The following is a 23,313-nucleotide window of genomic DNA, read 5'->3' on the forward strand; positions in this document are numbered from 1 at the left end:
CAGATGGTGAAGTTCATCTGGTCCGGGTGAGTTGGGTCTTTCAGCTTTTTGATCACTTTCTCCCTCGTAACAGTAACCACACTCACTTCTCCTCCTTCACACACTACAATATCTGGCACACTGCTAGTGCCTTCCACAGAGAAGACCGAGGCAAAATACTCATTTAATTCATCTGCTATCTCCTTGTCCACTGTTATTAATTTTCAGGCCTCATTTTCTAACTGTCCTATATCCATTCTCATCTCTCTATTTTGTACATACTTGAAAAAGTTACTCTCTACTTGCTTTCATATTTCATCTTTTCCTTTCTAATGAATTTTTTAGTTGCTCTCTGTAGGGTTTCAAAAGCTCCTCAATCCTTTTGTCTTCCTGTTAATTTTTGCTTTGTTGTTTGCCCTCTCTTTTGCCGATATATTAGCTTTGACTCCCTTTGTCAGCCACAGTTGTACTATTTTGTCATTTGAGTATCTCTACATTCTTGGAATACATCTGTCCTGCACCTTCCTCATTTTTCCCAGAACCTCACACCATTGCTGCTCTGCTGACATCCCTGCCAGCAGCTCCTTCCAATTTACTTTGGCCAACTCCTCCCTCATACCACTGTAATTTCCTTTATTCCACTGAAATACTGCTACACCATACTTTGCTTTCTCCCTATCAAATTTTAAGTTGAAGTCAATCATATTGTGATCACTGTCTCCTAAGGGTTCTTCAACCTTAAGCTCCCAAACCTTTTGACACACCTTTTCTGTTTCCAATTGTAATCTGTGGTCCACATCCCATCTACTGTTGGGAGGCTTGTATATAACTGCCATTAGGGTCCTTTTACCCTTGCAATTTCCTAACTCAACCCACTGAGGTGTGACTAACTGGTCTATAGTTTCCTTTCTTCAATCTTTCTCCCTTCTTGAAGAGTGGAGTGACATTTGTTTCCAGTTCCTTGTGTTGGAGAGGACAGGAACAGGGAGATAGGGGATCTGAATGTGTGGCTGAGGAGCTGGTGCAGGGAGCAGGGATTTAGATTCTTGGACCACAGGGATCTGTTTTGGGGTAAGGATGAATTGTACAGAAGGGACAGGTTGCATCTTAATAGACGGGGGACCAGTGTTCTGGCAGGCAGGTTTGCCACTGCTGCATGGGTGTGTTTAAACTAAGTAGTGGGGGGGGGGGAATGAACTGGAAATATAAGAATGGAGTTAAAGGGAATGAGAGAGTAAGAAAAGTTAAGAAAGACAACAGAATTAAAGGGGCAGAAAGATCAGGAAGGGATCGGAGAGTATGGGCAAGTGCAATAGGAATCGATGTGAAAGGTGAAGGGAGTAAAAGTATTACTTTAAAAGGATTAAAAGTATTATATATGAATGCACAGAGTATAAGAAATAAAGTGGATGAGCTTGAGGCTCAGTTGGAAATTGGCAAGTATGATGTGGGAATAACAGAGACATGGCTGCAAGAGGACAAGGGCTGGGAAATGAATATTCAGGGATATACGTCCTATCGAAAGGACAGACAGGTTGGCAGAGGGGGTGGGGTGGCTCTGTTGGTGAGGAATGAAATTCAGTCCCTTGCAAGGGGGGACATAGAATCAGGAGATGTAGAGTCAGTATGGATAGAACTGAGAAACTGTAAGGGCAAAAAGACCCTAATGGGAGTTATCTACAGGCCCCCAAACAGTAGCCCGGATATAGTGTGCAAGTTGAATCAAGAATTAAAATTGGCATGTCGCAAAGGTAATTCTACAGTTGTTATGGGGGATTTCAACATGCAGGTAGACTGGGAAAATCAGGTTGGTACCGGACACCAAGAAAGGGAGTTTGTGGAATGCCTCAGAGATGGACTCTTAGAGCAGCTTGTGTTAGAGCCTACCAGGGAGAAGGCAATTCTGGATTTAGTGTTGTGTAATGAGCCAGATTTGATAAGGGAACTCGAGGTAAAGGAGCCATTAGGAGGTAGTGACCATAATCTACAATTTGAGAGGGAGAAGGGAAGATCAAAAGTGTCAGTATTACAGTTGAACAGAGGGGACTATGGACACATGAGGGAGGAGCTGGCAAAAGTTGGCTGGAAAGATACCTTAGCAGGGATGACAGTGGAACAACAATGGCAGGTATTTCTGGGAATAATACAGAAGGTGCAGGATCAGTTCATTCCAAAGAGGAAGAAAGGTTCTAAGGGCAGTAAGGGGCGACTGTGGATGACAAGGGAAGTCAAGGACAGTATAAAAATAAAAGAGAGGAAGTATAACATAGCAAGGATGAGTGGGAAGCCAGAGGATTGGGAGACTTTTAAGGAGCAACAGAAGATAACTAAAAAGGCAATACGGGGGGAAAAGATGAGGTACGAAGGTAAGCTAGCCAAAAATATAAAGGAAGATAATAAAAGCTTCTTTAGGTATGTGAAGAGGAAAAAATTAGCTCAGACCAAAGTTGGGCCCTTGAAGACAGAAACGGGTGAAATTATTATGGGGAACAAGGAAATGGCAGATGAGCTGAACAGGTACTTTGGATCTGTCTTCACTAGGGAAGACACAAACAATCTCCCAGATTTAATAGTGACCAGGGGACCTAGGGTAACAGAGGAACTGAAGGAAATTTGCATCAGGCACAAAATGGTGTTGGGTAAACTGTTGGGATTGCAGGCTGATAAATCCCCAGGGCCTGATGGTCTGCATCCCGAGGTACTTAAGAAGGTGGCTCTAGAAATCGTGGATGCATTGGTAATCATTTTCCAATGTTCTATAGATTCAGGATCAGTTCCTGCGGATTGGAGAGTAGCCAATGTTATCCCACTTTTTAAGAAAGGAGGGAGAGAGAAAACAGGCAATTATAGACCAGTTTGTCTGACATCAGTGGTGGGGAAGATGCTGGAATCAATTATAAAAGATGTAATAGTGGCATATTTGGATAGCAGTGGCAGGATAGGTCCGAGTCAGCATGGATTTACGAAGGGGAAATCATGCTTGACTAATCTTCTGGAATTTTTTGAGGATGTAACTATGAAAATGGACATGGAAAAGCCAGTGGATGTGGTGTACCTGGACTTTCAGAAAGCCTTTGATAAGGTCCCACATAGGAGGTTAGTGTGCAAAATTAGAGCAAATGGTATTGGGGGTAGGGTACTGACATGGATAGAAAATTGGTTGGCAGACAGGAAACAAAGAGTAGAGATTAATGGGTCCTTTTCAGGATGGCAGGCAGTGACTAGTGGGGTACCGCAAGGCTCGGTTCTGGGACCGCAGCTATTTACAATATACATTAATGATTTAGATGAAGAGATTAAAAGTAACATTAGCAAATTTGCCGATGACACAAAGCTGGGTGGCAGTGTGAAGTGTGAGGAGGATGTTATGTGAATGCAGGGTGACTTGGACAGGTTGGGTGAGTGGGCAGATGCATGGCAGATGCAGTTTAATGTGGATAAATGTGAGGTTATCCACTTTGGTGGCAAGAACAGGAAGGCAGATTACTAACTAAATGGTGTCAAGTTAGGAAAAGGGGAAGTACAATGAGATCTAGGTGTTCTTGTTCATCAGTCACTGAAAGCAAGCATGCAGGTACAGCAGGCAGTGAAGAAAGCTAATGGCATGTTGGCCTTCATAACAAGGGGAGTTGAGTATAGGAGCAAAGAGGTCCTTCTGCAGTTGTACAGGGCCCTGGTGAGACCATACCTGGAGTATTGTGTACAGTTTTGGTCTCCAAATTTGAGGAAGGACATTCTTGTTATTGAGGGAGTGCAGCGTATGTTCATGAGGTTAATTCCCGGGATGGCGGGACTGTCATATGTTGAAAGATTGGAGTGACTGGGGTTCTATACACTGGAATTTAGAAGGATGAGAGAGGATCTGATTGAAACATATAAGATTATTAAGAGATTGGACACGCTAGAGACAGGAAACATGTTCCCGATGATGGGGGAGTCAAGAACCAGAGGCCACAGTTTAAGAATAAGGGGTAGACAATTTAGAACGGAGTTGAGGAAAAACTTTTTCACCCAGAGAGTTGTGGTTCTGTGGAATGCTCTGCCTCAGAAGGCAGTGGAGGCCAATTCTCTGGATGCTTTCAAGAAAGAGTTAGATAGAGCTCTTAAAGATAGCGGAGTGAAGGGATATGGGGAGAAGGGAGGAACAGGGTACTGCTTGTGGGTGATCAGCCATGATCACAGAGAATGGTGGTGCTGGCTCGAAGGGCTGAATGGCCTACTCCTGCACCTATTGTCTATCGTCTATTTGCAATTTTCCAGCCTTCCAGAACTATTATAGAATCTGTTTCCTCCCACAGTCCAAAGACATACCAGTTAGTAGGTTAATTGACCATTGTAAATTGTCCCGTGATTAGGCTCGGATTAAATTAGGAGATTACTAGGCAGCGTGGCTCCAAGGCCCAGAAGGGCCTGTTTTGCTCTGTGTCTCAATAAATATTAAATCATTAGGAGTTTGGGGAGATTTGGTATATCAACAAAGACTCCTGCAAATTTCTGCAGATGTATCGTGGAGAGCATTCTAATCGTCTGCTATGGAAGAGCCATTGCACATTATGGTGAAAAACTGCAGAAAGTTGCCAACTCAGCCAGCTCCATCATGGGCATTAGCATCGCGGAAATATTGAAAAGGTGATGCCTCAAAAAGGCAGCATCCATCATTAAGGACCCCCATCACCCAGGACATGCCCTCTTCTCATTGCTGCCATCAGGAAGGAGGTACAGGAGCCTGAAGACACACACTCAATGTTTCAGGAACAGCTTCTTCCCCTTCACCATCAGATTTCTGAACGGACAATGAACCCATGAATACTACCCTGCTACTTTGCTCTCTCTTTGCAGTACTTATTTGGAGATACAGCACGGTAACAAGCCCTTCCCGTCTACGAGCCCCTACCGCCCAATTACACCCACGTGACCAATTCACCTACTGACCCGTACGCTTTTGGACTGTGGAAGAAACCAGAGCGCTTGGAGGAAACCTACACGGCCATGAGGAGAACGTACAAACTCCTGACAGAAAGTGGCAGGAATTGAAACCTGGCCGCTAGCGCTGTAATAACGTTACTGTAACCACGACACAACCGTGCCACCCAAAGAAGCTGTCCTTGAGTCTGGTGACGTGCCTTCTTTTTATATACCGTAGGTATTATTGTGATTGATAGTAATTTTTTTAGTCTTGAACTGTACTGGCACTAAACAACAAATTTCACCACATTTTTGCTGCTTGTGGGGTCTTGCACTATACAAATGGGCTGACAGATTCCCGACATCAGAGCAGTGGCCCATCTTCAACCAGACTTCTCTGGGATCTCCTGTGGTTTCACTTTCCAACAATATTGGACATGCCTCCAGCTGAGAGTGATCTGCAGCAGTTCAAGAGAGTATGATCAAAGCTGGCTGCTGAATTTGCTGAGCAGAAATAGGCATTTTGTACCCACAGGCATGCTTTTAATAATTCAGTACAGAGAACTTTACAGTAATTTGCTCAGAATGCTTATGAAGTGCAGATTCCATTAATCAATCCACGGACTATTAATTAACTTGCAGCAATGCAACCAGGTTCAATATTGGACAATAATTGCACAAAATTTACTACACTTCAAAGGATTCAAAGTACATTTATTATCAAAGTATGTATACAAGATACAACTCTGAGATTCATCTACCCCACAGACAGCCACAAAACAAAGAAACACCAAGGAACCCGTTCACAGAAAAGCATCAACTCGCCCCCAACGTGCAAAAAGAAAGAAGAAATCGTGCAAGCGGCAGCAAGAAAGAACGAGTGAAAACACAGAAAGTATAACACAAAATTGGAAGAGTCCATTACTCACTTCAGCTCGGTGTTCACAACCAGCAAGCAGCCCTGATTCAAAGTCCAATCCACAAACTGCAGGCCCGTAACTTCGGTACCATCCTCTGACAGCATCGAGGGAGCGAGAGAGAGATACCATTTGAACTCAGGGACCTTCCCTTGGGAGTAATGAGCAAGAGAGAGAGGGACTGTCACACCAAGATACCTTCCTCTGGCAGCAGCCAACGAGAGGCTGGTAGACGGAACTGAACTCCCGCTCACTTTCAGCACTCGCCTTGATATTTCTATCTTTCTCGACGTTTTAATTGGTGAGATGGAGCTGATCATGGGTCTCTAAGCTTCTTGGCCTTGAGGCCATTCACCTCCTTGAATATTTTTGGAGACAGCTAAGCACCAGATCGCTCAATCAGCCTGTAAGCACACCATCAAACTATAGATCACAGGCTCCAACTGTACCAGAACCACACTTAAGAGAAAAAGGAGACATAAAAGAAGTGAAAGAAACAGTTTTGTGGCCCGTCTGGAGAATGTCGCCCGTGACAGTGTTATTCGCTGGCGCCATCTTCCTGTTTTATATTATATGGTTCTAATTAAAATCAAAGTTCAAAATTAATTTATTGTCAAAGTATATACATGTCACCATATACAACCCTGAGATTCATTTTTTTGTGGGCATTCTCAATAAATCTATGGAGTTATAAGCATAACGATGAAGGACTGCACCGGCTAAGGCGTTTAACTGGTCGGCAAAAGACAATGAACGATGCAAATACAAAAATAAATTATTAATAATAATAAAGAAATATAAATATTGAGAACATGAGATGAAAGGTCCTTGAAAGTGAGCCCTTTGTTTGTGGGGACAGTTTAGTGAATGGTGTCGTGTATTTGATATTTGAATAATATTTGAGTAATCTTGTATGCGCTCTAAGAGGACCATAACCTTGTCATCGGGTTTGGAGGCCTGAGTGCCTCATTGACCCGGAGAGCTATGTTGGCTGGAATCAGGGCTTTATGCTTTGGCTCTTGGTAGGGTCACCCATGCCAAACAGGTCAAAGGGTAGAGGCCAGACTAAGAGTGCTCCACTGGTCCTCCTGGTTTGAGGGTTCAGCTCAGGTCTAACAACCCTGACTGGTAAAACAAAACTGTTATGGAAACAGCAATGAAGAATCCTTCTACATCTGAGTGTGATGGTATTCCTGAGTCTCCACCCGGGAATTGATGAAGGAAGCCCTGAACACTGCTAGAGATGGGACCTTCATTGCTGCCCTAAACACCAGCGGCGTAGTAGGCAGCGCTCTGTCCGCCAGAGAAAGCAGGATCTCCCAGTGGCCACACATTTTAATTCCACATCCCATTCCCATTCTGACATGTCTATCCACTGCCTCCTCTACTGTAAAGATGAAGCCACACTCAGGTTGGAGGAACAACACCTTATATTCCGTCTGGGTAGCCTCCAACCTGATGGCATGAACATTGACTTCTCTAACTTCCGCTAATACCCCACCTCCCCCTCGTACCCCATCCATTATTTATTTATATACACATATTCTTTATCTCCCTCTCCTTTTTCTCCCTCTGTCACTCTGAATATACCCCTTGCCCATCCTCTGGGTTTTCCCCCCTCCCCCTTTTCTTTCTCCCTGGGCCTCCTGCCCCATGATCCTCTCATATCCCTTTTGCCAATCACCTGTCCAGCTCTTGGCTCCATCCCTCCCCCTCCTGTCTTCTCCTATCATTTTGGATCACCCCCTCCCCCTCCACTCTCAAATCTCTTACTAGCTCTTCCTTCAGTTAGTCCTGATGAAGGGTCTCGGCCTGAAACGTCGACTGCACCTCTTCCTAGAGATGCTGCCTGGCCTGCTGCATTCACCAGCAACTTTGATGTGTTACGCAATCAATTATTTTGTGTTTTATATTTGTAATTAATTTAGATCACTTTGTCGAGATCTGATTTCACTTTGACAAGAAAGAGTCTTTTTCTGTTGATCCTTGTCAAAAAATAGGTCAAATTAAATCCATTGTGATTCAATTTTGTAAAACAATATGTAGCCCCCCGGTAAGCCTCGGGCTCGCTCAGCTCTCTGTCGTCTAGGGGGAGCAGCCTTCGGCCCTGGCAAACTGGGTAATCAAGTTTGTGTGGATGCTGTGTGATGTACCCACCCCGCCAAATAACAGACAGTACACCATATACGATTAAATGATTACACTTTATAGATCTTACTGGAACTATGTCATTAATAGAGATAAAATATAAAAGGAAAGTAAAAGGCGCTAAACTTATCAAAGTTCAACCACTTCGTGCACAACCATTGGAGCTCAATTAACGGAGTCGTCCTTCCACCATTCGATCCCCTCTGACCACCTCGACCCACCGCCTGGGACCAACCACGGTGGTCGACCAGACGCTCCACACGAGTCTGTCTTCGTCTCCTCTCCTCGCCAAAGACCTGGACCTCTGACTCCTGCTCGGGGTCCATTCCGCCGCCCAGTTTACAGCATCGCATCTCCTCTCCCTGTCCCCATCGCGCCTTCTGCCCCAAAGCCCGTGAAAACAATAGCTTACAGACACACAAGAAAGAATAACATCTATCCCAGTTGGTTAGCAAATGAATACAATTCTCTTTATCAGTAATTATAACCCAAACAAGCTGCGAGAGAAGCACTTTCTCAGCAGTTAACATATCAAAGAATCCATTTTATTCTAACATAACAAAGAAACCATTTTTATTGGCCTTAGCAGTAACATAAAAGAATAAATCCCTTACAAATAAAACAAGAAAAGTTCAAAGGGGGGTGAATACTTTATATTGGCACTGTAAGTGTGCATTTTAGAACTACAATAAACACTTAATATTGTCACTACAATGATTAGCTAAAGTTAATAATAATCTGGAGTATAACACTTGGTCCCATATACACTATGATTTCAGCACTGGGTCGAATTGGAAAGGTTGGGTGCAGGTTGAATCGAGCTGCTGGGCTCCAGGTCCCAGAGTGTATTGGAGTGACTGAACCCAATGCTTTGACACGGTTTTAAGTGCCAGGCCTGAATCTGAAAGGTTGTGTACTGGTCAACTTGAGGCGGTGGGGTCCAGGACCCAGGGTGCAGTGAGGCGATCGAACCCAATGGTTTGGACGTTGCTAGGCCAGATTGAAATGTTTCGGGGCCCGAGGCGAGGGATGGGCTGGTTCAGCCATCTGCTCAGTGACATTTACTTGTTTGGGTGCTGAACTGTGGGTCTCGGACTCTCTTTGTGGACTTCAGTTCAGAATGTTAGTTGCTTGCAGGTATTGTTTGCATGATTTATTCTTTTTCTCTGCACTCTGGGGTGTTTGATGGTAAAGACAAAATAATCTGCAGATGCTAGGGTCAAAGCAACACTCACAACACGCTGGAGGAACTCAGCAGGTCGGGCAGCATCCGTGGAAACGATCAGTCAACGTTTCGGGCCGGAACCCTTCGTCAGGACTGTAGAGGGAGGGGGTAGAGGCCCTATAAAGAAGGTGGGGGTTGGGTGAAGGAGAAGACTGGTAGGGTCCAGGTGAAAAACCAGTAAGGGGAAAGATAAAGGGGTGGGGGAGGGGAAGCAGGGAGGGGATAGGCAGGAAAGGTGAAGAAGGAATAGGGGAAAACACAATGGGTAGTAGAAGGAGGCGGAACCATGAGGGAGGTGATAGGCAGCTGGGGGAGGGGGCAGAGTGACAAAGTGATAGGGGAAGGGACGGGGAGGGAACTACCGGAAACTGGAGAATTCTATGTTCATACCAAGGGGCTGGAGACTACCTAGACGGTATATGAGGTGTTGCTCCTCCAACCTGAGTTTAGCCTCATCATGGCAGTAGAGGAGGCCATGTATGGACATATCTGAATGGGAGTGGGTGGCTACTGGGAGATCCTGTCTGTTGTGGTGGATGGAGTGGAGGTGCTCGACAAAGTGGTCCCCCAATCTGCGTCGGGTTTCACCGATGTAGAGGAGGATGCACCGGGAGCACCGGATGCAATAGATGACCCCAACAGACTCACAAGTGAAGTGTTGCCTCACCTGGAAGGATTGTTTGGGGCCCTGAATGGTGGCAAGAGAGGAGGTGTAGGGACAGGTGTAGCACTTACGCTTATAGGGATAAGTGCCGGGTGGGAGATCCGTGGGGAGGGACGCGTGGACCAGGGAGTCGAGGAGGGACTGATCCCTGCAGAAAGCGGAGAGGGGTGGAGAGGGACACCTCCCCCGCTCCAGTATGTCAGCAAGGGACAGCAGGAGCTGGTCGTGGCGCCATCTAGACTATCCTTGTGTTGTACTGCGTCCGGTGCTCCCGATGTGGCCTTCTATATATTGGCGAGACCCGATGCAGACTGGGAGACCGCTTTGCTGAACATCTACGCTCTGATCTCCCAGTGGCCACACATTTTAATTCCACATCCCATTCCCATTCTGATATGTCTATCCACGGCCTCCTCTACTGTAAAGATGAAGCCACACTCAGGTTGGAGGAACAACACCTTATATTCCGTCTGGGTAGCCTCCAACCTGATGGCATGAACACTGACTTCTCTAACTTCCGCTAATGCCCCACCTCCCCCGTGTACCCCATCCGTTATTTATTTATGTACACACATTCTTTCTCTCTCTCTCCTTTTTCTCCCTCTGTCCCTCTGACTATACCCCTTGCCCATCCTCTGGGTTTTCCCCCCTCCCCCTTTTCCTTTTCCCTGGGCCCCCATCCCATGATCCTCTCATATCCCCTTTGCCAATCACCTGTCCAGCTCTTGGCTCTATCCCTCCCCCTCCTGTCTTCTCCTATCATTTTGGATCTCCCCCTTCCCACTTTCAAATCTCTTACTAACTCTTCCTTTGGTTAGTCCTGACCCGAAGGGTCTCGGCCCGAAACGTCGACTGTACCTCTTCCTAGAGATGCTGCCTGGCCTGCTGCGTTTACCAGCAACTTTGATGTGTGTTGCAGAAATCTTGTATACACGTTATTTGATTAAGCATCCTTGTTTATTTAAATAATTGGTTATGGGTTATATGTAAAATATATTAATTGCATATGTTATTATGCTGCCATGTGATACGTGCGTGCCTCACTTAAAGTAAAGACGAAGTTACGCCTGCATTCTTTGGATTTCCGTATTTCCTTTGAATTGATTTAATGTTTTGAAGTTCCAAAACGTAACAGTGGGGCAAGGAAGGTTGAATGAAGTTACCCCTTTTGGTTCAGTAGCCTGATGACTGAAGAGTAAGAACGGTTCCTGATGCTGGTGGTGAGAGTCCTGTACTTTCTTCCTGGTGGCAGTAATTTTTTGTCAAGCTCCAATTCAGGGGTAGATGCTCTGGTGATTGTTGCTTTTTGTGTGGGATGTGTGGGGGCTTTTCTCCGAACACCCGCCTCTTACTGGAGAGAAGTTAAATTGATACATTGGTAAATTAGTTTACTATTGTCACACATCCTGCAGTACAGAGAGAAACTTTTCATATAGGTCGTGCCATCACATCAGTGTGTTGAAGTAGTACGAGGGAAAACAATAACAGTGCAGAATAAATTGTTAGAGCTACAGTGACTTAACCTCCAGGTTGAGTCAGTAGTGAAGAAGGCGAATGCATTGTTGGCATTCATTTCTAGAGGAATAGAGTATAGGAGCAGGGATGTGATGTTGAGGCTCTATAAGGCACTGGTAAGACCTCACTTGGAGTACCGTGAGCAGTTTTGGGCTCCTTATTTAAGAAAGGATGTGCTGACGTTGGAGAAGGTTCAGAGAAGATTCACTAGAATGATTCCGGGAATGAGAGGGTTAACATATGAGGAACATTTGTTCGCTCTTGGACTGTATTCCTTGGAGTTTAAAAGAATGAGGGGGGACCTCATAGAAATATTTCGATTGTTGAAAGGCATGGACAGAGTGGATGTGGCAAAGTTGTTTCCCATGACGGGGGAGTCTCGTACGAGAGGGCATGACTTCAGGATTGAAGGGCGTCCATTCAGAACAGAGATGTAAAGAAATTTTTTTAGCAAGAGGGTGGTGAATCTGTGGAATTTGTTACCACGGGTGGCAGTGGAGGTCAAGTCATAGGGTGAATTTAAGGCAGAGATTGATAGGTATCTGAGTAGTCAGGGCATCAAAGGTTATGGTGAGAAGGCGGGCGAGTGGGACTAAATGGGAGAATGGATCAGCTCATGATAGAATGGTGGAGCAGACTCGATGAGCCAAATGGCCGACTTCTGCTCCTTTGTCTTATGGTCTTATGGAAAGTGCAGAGCAGGCAGACAATAAGACCTCGAGAGATAGGAGTAGAATAAAACTATTTGGCCCATTGTGTATGCTTTGCCAGTCCGTCATGGCCGACACGGCCTTGGGCTTGAGTTCAGCGGGGACAGCGGCGGGCGGTGCCAAGGCGGCCAGCGAGAGCAAACTGGAGGAGAGGCTGTACTTGATGCTGTGGCAAGATGGAAGAAGGTGGAGGTGCATAGCCGCCAACCCCAGATTCAGGACTGCACCCACTGACTGACTGACACGGCTGATTATAGAGTCATAGACTCATAGAAAAGTACAGCATAAAAACAGGCCTTTCAGCCCATCTAATCCGTGCCTACTCCCATTGACCTGCACCAGGCCTATCCCTCCATACCCTAACAACAGGAATTCTGCAGATGCTGGAAATTCAAGCAACACACATCAAAGTTGCTGGTGAACGCAGCAGGCCAGGCAGCATCTCTAGGAAGAGGCGCAGTCGACGTTTCAGGCCGAGACCCTTCGTCAGGACTAACTGAAGGAAGAGTGAGTAAGGGATTTGAAAGCTGGAGGGGGAGGGGGAGATGCAAAATGATAGGAGAAGACAGGAGGGGGAGGGATGGAGCCAAGAGCTGGACAGGTGATAGGCAAAAGGGGATACGAGAGGATCATGGGACAGGAGGTCCGGGAAGAAAGACAATGGGGGGGGGGGTGACCCAGAGGATGGGCAAGAGGTATATTCAGAGGGACAGAGGGAGAAAAAGGAGAGTGAGAGAAAGAATGTGTGCATAAAAATGAGTAACAGCTGGGGTACGAGGGGGAGGTGGGGCCTTAGCGGAAGTTAGAGAAGTCGATGTTCATGCCATCAGGTTGGAGGCTACCCAGACGGAATATGAGGTGTTGTTCCTCCAACCTGAGTGTGGCTTCATCTTTACAGTAGAGGAGGCCATGGATAGACATGTCAGAATGGGAATGGGATGTGGAATTAAAATGTGTGGCCACTGGGAGATCCTGCTTTCTCTGGCGGACAGAGCGTAGATGTTCAGCAAAGCGGTCTCCCAGTCTGCGTCGGGTCTCACCAATATATAAAAGGCCACATCGGGAGCACCGGACGCAGTATATCACCCCAGTCGACTCACAGGTGAAGTGATGCCTCACCTGGAAGGACTGTTTGGGGCCCTGAATGGTGGTAAGGGAGGAAGTGTAAGGGCATGTGTAGCACTTGTTCCGCTTACAAGGATAAGTGCCAGGAGGGAGATCAGTGGGGAGGGATGGGGGGGACGAATGGACAAGGGAGTTGTGTAGGGAGCGATCCCTGCGGAATGCAGAGAGAGGGGGGGAGGGAAAGATGTGCTTCGTGGTGGGATCCTGTTGGAGGTGGCGGAAGTTACGGAGAATAATATGTTGGACCCGGAGGCTGGTGGGGTGGTAGGTGAGGACCAGGGGAACCCTATTCCTAGTGGGGTGGTGGGAGGATGGAGTGAGAGCAGATGTACGTGAAATGGGGGAGATGCGTTTAAGAGCAGAGTTGATAGTGGAGGAAGGGAAGCCCCTTTTTTTAAAAAATGAAGACATCTCCCTCGTCCTAGAATGAAAAGCCTCATCCTGAGAGCAGATGCGGCGGAGACGGAGGAATTGCGAGAAGGGGATGGCGTTTTTGCAAGAGACAGGGTGAGAAGAGGAATAGTCCAGATAGCTGTGAGAGTCAGTAGGCTTATAGTAGACATCAGTGGATAAGCTGTCTCCAGAGACAGAGACAGAAAGATCTAGAAAGGGGAGGGAGGTGTCGGAAATGGACCAGGTAAACTTGAGGGCAGGGTGAAAGTTGGAGGCAAAGTTAATAAAGTCAACGAGTTCTGCATGCGTGCAGGAAGCAGCGCCAATGCAGTCGTCGATGTAGCGAAGGAAAAGTGGGGGACAGATACCAGAATAGGCACGGAACATAGATTGTTCCACAAACCCAACAAAAAGGCAGGCATAGCTAGGACCCATACGGGTGCCCATAGCTACACCTTTAGTTTGGAGGAAATGGGAGGAGCAAAAGGAGAAATTATTAAGAGTAAGGACTAATTCCGCTAGATGGAGCAGAGTGGTGGTAGAGGGGAACCGATTAGGTCTGGAATCCAAAAAGAAGCGTAAAGCTTTGAGACCTTCCTGATGGGGGATGGAAGTATATAAGGACTGGACATCCATGGTGAAAATAAAGTGGTGGGGGCCAGGGAACTTAAAATCATCGAAAAGTTTAAGAGCGTGAGAAGTGTCACGAACATAGGTCGGAAGGGATTGAACAAGGGGTGATAAAAACTTCTCTTAAACGTTGAAACTGAGCTCACATGCACCACTTGTGCTGGCAGCTCGTTCCACACTCTCATCACCCTCTGAGTGAAGAAGTTTCCCCTCATGTTCCCCTTAAACTTTTCACCTTTCACCCTTAACCCACGACCTCTAGTTGTAGTCCCACTCAACCTCAGTGGAAAAAAGCCTGCTTGCATTTACCCTATCTATATCCCTCATAATTTTGTATACCTCCATAAAATCTCCCCTCAATCTTCTACATTCCAAGGAATAATGTCCTAACTATTTAATCCTTCCTGATAATTCAGGTCCCTTGCTTGGCTGTCTCTGCTGCTCTGGAGTTTGCCTTTGTGTGATTCACTCAGACAGATCCCATCTTCATTCAGTGGGAACAGGGTACATGATTAACGACCAAGCACGATGGGAAAGCCTGGCTCCACGTGCAGTGAATAAAGTGGAGATCATGTCTGCCTGTGTCCTTAACTCGTGTGTAACAGTCTTCAGTGACAAACGCAGAGACAACTGATTGGAGTGATTAAGAACTGGGGAATAAACTCTCATCGCCATCTCTACATCAGACTCTGTCTTTGCTCTGCACTTGGGTTCCGATATCGCCAGCGCACATCGTGACACTAACCACTACTGTGCTGTCCCAGGTCACAACTCTTAAATTAATCCCAATCTCCTGTGGTTTGACTTTGTGGAAACTAAGAAACTGCAGAGAGTTGTGGAGATAGCTCAGACAATGATAAAAACCAACCTCTTCTCTCTGAAGGGGACTCTGTCTGCATTTCTCTCTGCCTCAGTAAAGCAGCCAGCATAATCAAGGACCCCACCCATCCCAGACACTCTCTCTTCTCCCCTCTCCCATCGGGCAGAAGATACAAAAGTCTGAAAGCACGTGACACAAGGACAGCTTCAATCCCACTGTTATCAGGCTATTGTACGACACGATGGGCTCTTGGCCTCACAATCTATCTTGTTATGATCTTGCATATTATTGTCTACCTACTCTGCACTTTCTCTGTAACCTCCGGGAAGACGCAGTGGCCTTTCGGGCGTGCTTTTCCCTTTTTCCTTTGTTAAATGTGCTTTTATATATAGGAAGACTTTGCTTGATTCTAATAACTACGTGTATGGCAGGTCCACTGCATCAGTGAGCAGCTGGCAGTTAAGTAAAGGTGAGCTGGGCCATCAGACTGGGGATGTCAAAGTGGGCTGTTGGGCCAAAGGATTTGAGTTGGACCTTTGGGTCTGGGGATTTGAGTCAGGCCTTTGGGCCTGAGGATTCGAGTCGGGCCATTGGGCCTGGGGATTTGAGTCGGGCCATTGGGCCTGGAGATTTGAGTCAGGCTGTTAGGCCAGCGGATTCGAGATGGGGCTTCAGGCCTGGGGATTCGAGTCGGGCCATTGGGCCTGGGGATTTGAGTCAGGCTGTTGGGCTTGGGAATTTGAGTTGCACTGTCAGGGTTCAGGAGAAGCCTGACTGGGGTCAAAAGAGCTGACCTGGGTGCAGACCATGCTGCTGTGTGCTACTTGGAGGCACCAGAGTTGGTGCCTTTGAGATGGCAAGAAGGCGGCACGCAGTGAAACCATGAGTGACTGTCTTGGATATTTCATTTGCGATTGCAAGACCCTGTTGGATATTGATTGCTGCAGGCCTGCTTCCCTTGTTTGCTGGTGAGACAGGGAGTGAGGCAGCAATGCCGCCTTGGTTGTGTCATGGTCCGGTCCATTGACTCCTCATTTCAGTTAATTTCCTTTTCCCCCTGTTCCACTGGGCTCCTTGATGAGGGCACCTGATCCTCATTCGAACCAGCAGCATAAAAACTCTGGCTTACATCTACTCGCCGCTGGTTTGTCACCTCAGCAGTGCGGCTATGCTTGTTCCAGGCCGCCGAGAATGAGTTGAGTCGAGAGCCTGCCATCCGCAGTCCAGAGCCTGCTGTCCAACTGAGTTTTGCTGGCAGCTTGCTGCTTCACGTGCTACCCGGAGACGAGATATGAATGGACTGTCGTTGCTGGTTTTTGTCGGCTTGTGTCCGGCTGAGTATCGCAGGCTGTTTGTCACTGCTTCAAGCCGTGATATGAATTGTCTGTCGTTGTTTGGTTTTGTCACTCGGTGTCCAAGTCCAAGTCTAGGCTCGGTATCCAAGTCAAGTCCAAATCCAGGCTCCGAGTCCAAGTCAATGTTCAAGTTTGCGTAAGAATCCTAACCCGCTCTCCGTGCCCGTGTCCTGCACTTGGGTGCGCTCCAGCCACTGATTGCAACAGGTTGTGACAAGGACTAGCCCCGAGTCCTTGGGCTTGAGTTGTAGTGTGGCATCCGGGCTCGGTTTGGGTGGCCTTGGTGGAATTACAGGCCAGGTTGTTGGGAACCATCAATTTGCGGGACTTGGACTTGTGTTTTCTTATGTAACTTTGTCCTTTTTTCCCCCTTTCTCATTATTTTGAATGTTTGTGTAGGTTTTGGGACCATGGCCCCACAGGAACACTGTCTCATTCAGCTGTACCCACATATGGTTTGAATGACAATTAAACTTGATTTGATTTGATTTGATTTGATAACCGTAGCACTTTATACGAGTACAGAGAATATTTACAAGGCTGCTGCTAAGACTTGAGGACCTGAGTTATTGGGAAAGGTTGAATTGGTTAGGGCTTATTTCCCTAGAGCATAGGAGAATGAGGGTAGAGTGGATAGAAATATACAAAATTATGAACAGATTTGGATAGGGTTGGTTGGCAGGGTGGAGATATGTCTCTACCAAAGGAAGTGAAGGTGCTCCTTCCCTCCGCTAGTCTGCAGGTCACCCTGGGGCGAGGTGTAGCACCTGCTTAACCCCCCACCCCCCTGGATCAGGGTCAGGTGACCATGGGAGCAGGTGGTGACGGTCGTTTGAGCAGCTGGTGCAGATCACAAGTCCTGGTCATGTGACCACTGACACCAGGCGGACAATCTCTGAAGAGTATTGGTAATGGCTGGGGTCACCCGTCTTGTAAAGACACTGCCCAGAAGGAGGCAATGGCAAACCACTTCTGCAGAAAACCTTGCCAAGAACAATCATGGTCATGGAACAACCCTGATTGCTTACATCAATATGACACGGCACATAATGATGATGATGATAGACAGGGTGAATGCAAGCAGGTTTTTTCCACTGAGGTTGAGTGAGACTAGAACTAGAGGTCACAGGTTAAGAATGAAAGGTGAAATATTTAAGGGATCCCGAGGGGGAACTTCTTCATTCAGAGGGAGGTGAGAATGTGGAACAAGCTGCCAGCGGAAGTGGTGGATGTGAGCTCGATTGCAATGTTTAGGAGAAGTTTGGATAGCGACATGGACGGGAGGAGTATGGAGGGCTATGGTCCTGGTGTGGATCATTAGGACTAGGCAGAAGAATGGCTCAGCATGGAATAGATGGGCTGAAGGGCCTGTTTCTGTGCTGTAGTTCTCTATGACTCTCTGTGCACAGTCTCAATGAATCTGTGACCAAAAGTTGTGGACCTTCATTAAACTTAAAAGAAAGTCAGGTTTATAGCCAGGTACACCAGTCCAAGGGTGCAGAGGTGCGATGAAAAACTTACCTGCAGGAGTATCGTAGGTACACAGCATCAGATCAGCAGCATTCACAAGAAAAACATAAATTATACACAATTTTTGACAAGAAAGAACACAGTTAGAATAAGAAATGTCCATTTACAGTTGTTGAAAAGTGATCAAAGCATCTACAGAATAGTGCAAATGTCTGAGGCAGATATTCTGTATATAGGAGGGTGCCTATGACATTTGCACAGTACTGTATTTGTCAATGTGGATTGGAGACTGAATTTGTAAATCTGGTGGGATGAAAGGATATCGGGAAGTGCAAGGGTGGAGCATCACGGGAGGAGTGTGGGACAGGTGGCAGAGAAGGGTGCCAGGGCAGGGGTGATGGCATGGGTACAGACACACCCAGCCCTGAGACACCAGGCAAGGTCATTGATTCCAAACAATTGGTTTATTGTTCATTATTGAATGTCTCTCTGGTGCTTCCCGCTCCCTCCCCTCTCCCTTCCCCTTTTCCCAACCACGATTCCCCTCTCCCTGCCCCTTTCCCACTCACATATGTCATGAAATTTGTTTTTTTTTGCAGTAGCAGTACAGTGCAACACATAAAATTACTACAGTACTGTGTGAAAATGTTAGGCACCCCAGTTACAGTATATATATTTGCACAGGTCTGCAGGGAGGAAATTTATAGTGATATGGGCCAACTGGCTTGGTGGTTACCATCGACAAGTTGGGCCAAAGGGCCTGTTTTCATGCTATGCAACTATGTTAAATCTAGAAAAGCCTGGATAGAGTGGATGTGGAGAAGAAGTGGGGGAGTCTAAGACCAGAGGGCACAGCCTCAGAAAAGAGGCATGTCATTGTTTAGTAACTCCAAACATTAAATGAATTGAAAGCAAAAGACGGGATCATCATCATCATCAAATGCTCATTACGCCACTGGTGCTTAGGGCAGCAGTGAAAATCCTCCATCTCCGTCTGTCCTTGGCCATCTTCTCTATCGTGCCCCAGGGTCCTCATTTCTGCCTCGACCGTACAGTGCCAAGTTGCCTTTGGTCTCCCTCATTTCCTCCACCCTTCAGGGGTCCAGTGGAGCACTGTCTTGACGATGAGCTGGCCTCTCTTCCCATCACACACCTAATCCATCTCCAACGTTTCCTCGTGAAGATTATGGACCTATGCTCTTGGTGACACTGAAAGAGTAGGCCATAATTAGAAATCTTTCTAGGACCTGAAAATACGGAGGCTCACGGTGCGGATGACGACAGCTTGGCGAGGTCGTTCTCTGTGATGAGCCAGCATTCTGACCCGTACACGAGTGTGGACAGAACACAGCTCTGTTTCAGATTCACCTTGGTGTGGAGGCTGTACTGGGTTGATCTCACATGTTGTTGATTGATCTGAAGGCGATTCTAGCTTTGCTGAACCAAAGGATGGGAGCCCAAGAGATACGAGTCTTAGTTGTGTTTACTTTAAGTGAGGTATGTATGTATCACGTGGTGAAGTGATGACGTATACCATTTACGTGCTGACCACAATACAGCTTGTCTTCTGCCGAGCGAATGCTGGGGGCAGCACCGACGCCATGCCATACTGCTCCTAGTGGAGTGCCCCAGCTCTGACTGCTAGCAGGCAACACCACGGCTTGAGGCCTATCCCTCGCTATGACTGAGGTCATGCAGCTCCCCCCGCCATCCGTCCCTGCTGTCCGCCAATAAGTCAGTGAATCAGACTTGCAGCATTCCACATTCAGTGAATCAGACTTGTTACAGGGAGAATGGGGTTTACAGGGATAATAATTCAGCCATGATTGAATGGTGGAGCAGACTCGAAGGGCTGAATAGCCTAATTCTGCTCCTATGTTGTATAGTTTGATGCGAAGCCAAGTATGTTGTTGAATGCCAAGTGTTTTGACTTACTTCTGAGAAGGTGAAGGCACCACTGGTTTCCAAGTCCTACTGCAGTAGTACAGAAGCACGCCACTGCTCCAAACTGATTCATTACGGAAGAGCGATGGTATTTTCTTTTCCAGGAACTTGTTATCTTAATTCTACATCAATCATTAGTTCTGCCGTAGTTACCTATTTAATGCATCACTCTCTGCACAATGGGCGCAAATTGGTTCCTAACTTGATTACAATCAGCATGGCACACTCCATATAAATTATCGTTAAAGGGATGCCTCTGCTTTCTGGAAAATTTGTAGCGGCTGTCAGTTCCATTTATGGTTCACTGGTTAAACTGTCTCCAAGTCAGCAGTGGCTGGATCCAGGCCAGGCTGGCCCTGACTGATGCTCGCAGGGCAGTGGTGAGGGAGTGCAGCGTAATTTGAGGTGCTGTCCTCTGGCGGAAATATAGGGCTTTGCTGCATGTATTCTGTTTCCTTAATGGGCTCCAGTGTGTTTTGTGGCTGCCTGCAAGGAGACGAATCCCAAGGTTGTATATGGTCTACTGTGCAAAGACTTAGACACACACACACACACACACACACACACACACACACACACACACACACACGTATATATTTAAGGTGCCCAAGGCTTGCACAGTTCTGCGGTAATTTTATGTATTGCACTGTACTGCTGCCACAAAAAAAAACAAATTTCATGACATATGTGAGTGATGATAAACCTGATTCTGATCTGAGTCTCTATTGTGGACTGAGAGTGGGAAGGGGGCAAGGAGGATACTAAAAGCTTTTTCAGCTATATAAAGAATACAAGGGAGATGAGAGTTAATATTAGACCACTAGAAAATGATGCTGGTGAGGTAGTAACGGGGGACAAAGAAATGACAAAAGAACTTAATAGGTATTCTGCTTAATTCTTTACTGTGGAAGACACCAGCTGTATGCCAGAGGTCCGTGAGTATCTGGGAGCAGGACTGAGTGTCATTGCTATCACAAAGGGAAAAGTGCTAGGCAAACTGAAAGGTCTTAAGGTGGATAAGTCACCTGGACCAGATGGGCTACATCCCAGAGTCCTGAAAGATGTAGTTGAAGAGATAACAGATACATTGGTCATGATCTTTCAAGAATCACTTGGTTCTGGTATGGTCCCGGAGGACTGGAAAATTACAAATGTCACTCCACTCTTTAAGAAGGGAGGAAGATTAAAAAAAAAGGGAAGTTATAGGCCAGTTAGCCTAGCCTCAAGGGTTGGGAAAGTGTTGGCTTCATTATTCAGGATGAGGCTTTGGGGCACTTGGAGCCTAATGATAAAATAGTCATAGTCATACTTTATTGATCCTGGGGGAAATTGGTTTTCATTACAGTTGCATCATAAATAATAAACAGTAATAACACCATAAATAGTTAAATAGTAATATGTAAATTATGCCAGTAAATTATGAAATAAGTCCAGGACCAGCCTATTGGCTCAGGGTGTCTGATCCTCCAAGGGAGGAGTTGTAAAGTTTGATGGCCACAGGCAGGATTGACTTCCTATGACGCTCTGTGTTGCATCTCGGTGGAATGAGTCTCTGGCTGAATGTACTCCTGTGCCCACCCAGTACATTATGTCGTGGATGGGAGACATTGTCCAAGATGGCATGCAACTTAGACAGCATCCTCTTTTCAGACACCACCGTGAGAGAGTCCAGTTCCATCCCCACAACATCACTGGCCTTACGAATGAGTTTGTTGATTCTGTTGGTGTCTGTTACCCTCAGCCTGATGCCCCAGCACACAACAGCAAACATGATTGCACTGGCCACCACAGACTCGTTGAACATCCTCAGCATCGTCTGGCAGATGTTAAAGGACCTTAGTCTCCTCAGGAAATAGAGACGGCTCTGATCCTTCTTGTAGACAGCCTCAGTGTTCTTTGAGCAGTCCAGTTTATTGTCAATTCGTATCCCCAGGTATTTGTAATCCTCCACCATGTCCACACTGACCCCCTGGATGGAAACAGGGGTCACCGGTACCCTAGCTCTCCTCAGGTCTACCACCAGCTCCTTAGTCTTTTTCACATTAAGCTGCAGATAATTCTGCTCACACCATGTGACAAAGTTTCCTACCGTAGCCCTGTACTCAACCTCATCTCCCTTGCTGATGCATCCAACTATGGCAGAGTCATCAGAAAACTTCTGAAGATGACAAGACTCTGTGCAGTAGTTGAAGTCCGAGGTGTAAATGGTGAAGAGAAAGGGAGACAAGACAGTCCCCTGTGCCTCAGTGCTGCTGATCACTCTGTTGGACACACAGTGTTGCAAGCACACGTACTGTGGTCTGCCAGTCAGGTAATCAAGAATCCATGACACCAGGAAAGCATCCACCTGCATCGCTGTCAGCTTCTCCCCCAGCGGAGCAGGGCGGATGGTGTTGAACGCACTGGAGAAGTCAAAAAACACGACCCTCAACGTGCTCGCCGGCTTGTCCAGGTGGGCGTAGACATGGTTCAGCAGGTAGATGATGGCATCCTCAACTCCTAGTCAGGGCTGGTAGGCGAACTGGAGGGGATCTTAGTGTGGCCTGACCATAGGCCGGAGCAGCTCCAGAACAAGTCTCTCCAGGGTCTTCATGATGTGGGAGGTCAATGCCACCGGTCTGTAGTCACTGAGGCCGCTGGGGCGTGGCGTCTTCGGCACAAGGACGAGGCAGGACGTCTTCCACAATACAGGAACCCTCCGGAGCCTCAGGCTCAGGTTGAAAACATGGCGAAGTACTCCACATAGCTGAGGGGCACAGGCTCACAGCGGCACAAAACAAATCAAAGTCAGAATAGTTTCTGTGAAGGGAAATCTTCCCTAACAAACCTGTTAGAATTCTTTGAGGAAGTAACAAGCAGGATAGACAAAGGACAGGCAGTGGATGTCATTTACTTAGATTTTCAGAAGGCCTTTGATAAGGTGCCGCACATGAGGCTACTTAACAAGATAAAAGCCTCTGATGCTACAGGAAGTATACTGGCATGGAAAGAGAAACGGCCGAGAGGCAGGAGCCAGTGAGTGGGAATAAAAGGGGCCTCTTCTGGTTGGCTGCCAATGACTAGTGATATTCCTCAGGGGTCAGTATTGGGACCACTAGTTTGTCAATTGTTTGTCAATAATTTAGGTAAGGGAATCATTGGCTTTGTAGCAAAGTTTGCAGATGCTACAGAGATAGGTGGAGGGGTAGGTAGTGCTGAGGAAGCAAAGCGATTGCATCAGGACTTGGACAAATTGGATGAATGGGTAAAAAAGTGGCAGATGGAAAACAGTGCTGGGAAATGTATGAAAATGCATTTGGTAAAAGAAACAATAGTGCAGACTATTATCTAAATGGGAAGAAAATTCAAACATCAGAGGTGCAGAGGGACTTGGGAGTCCTCATGTAAGACTCCAAGAAAGTTAATTCACAGGTTGAGTCTGTGGTAAAGAAGGCAAATGCAATGTTGGCATTTATTTTGAGGGGAATAGAATATAAAAGCAAGGAGATAATGCTGAGCCTTTATAAGACATTG

Source organism: Mobula hypostoma, chromosome 21 (assembly GCF_963921235.1).
Source record: "Mobula hypostoma chromosome 21, sMobHyp1.1, whole genome shotgun sequence".
Taxonomy (NCBI): domain Eukaryota; kingdom Metazoa; phylum Chordata; class Chondrichthyes; order Myliobatiformes; family Myliobatidae; genus Mobula; species Mobula hypostoma.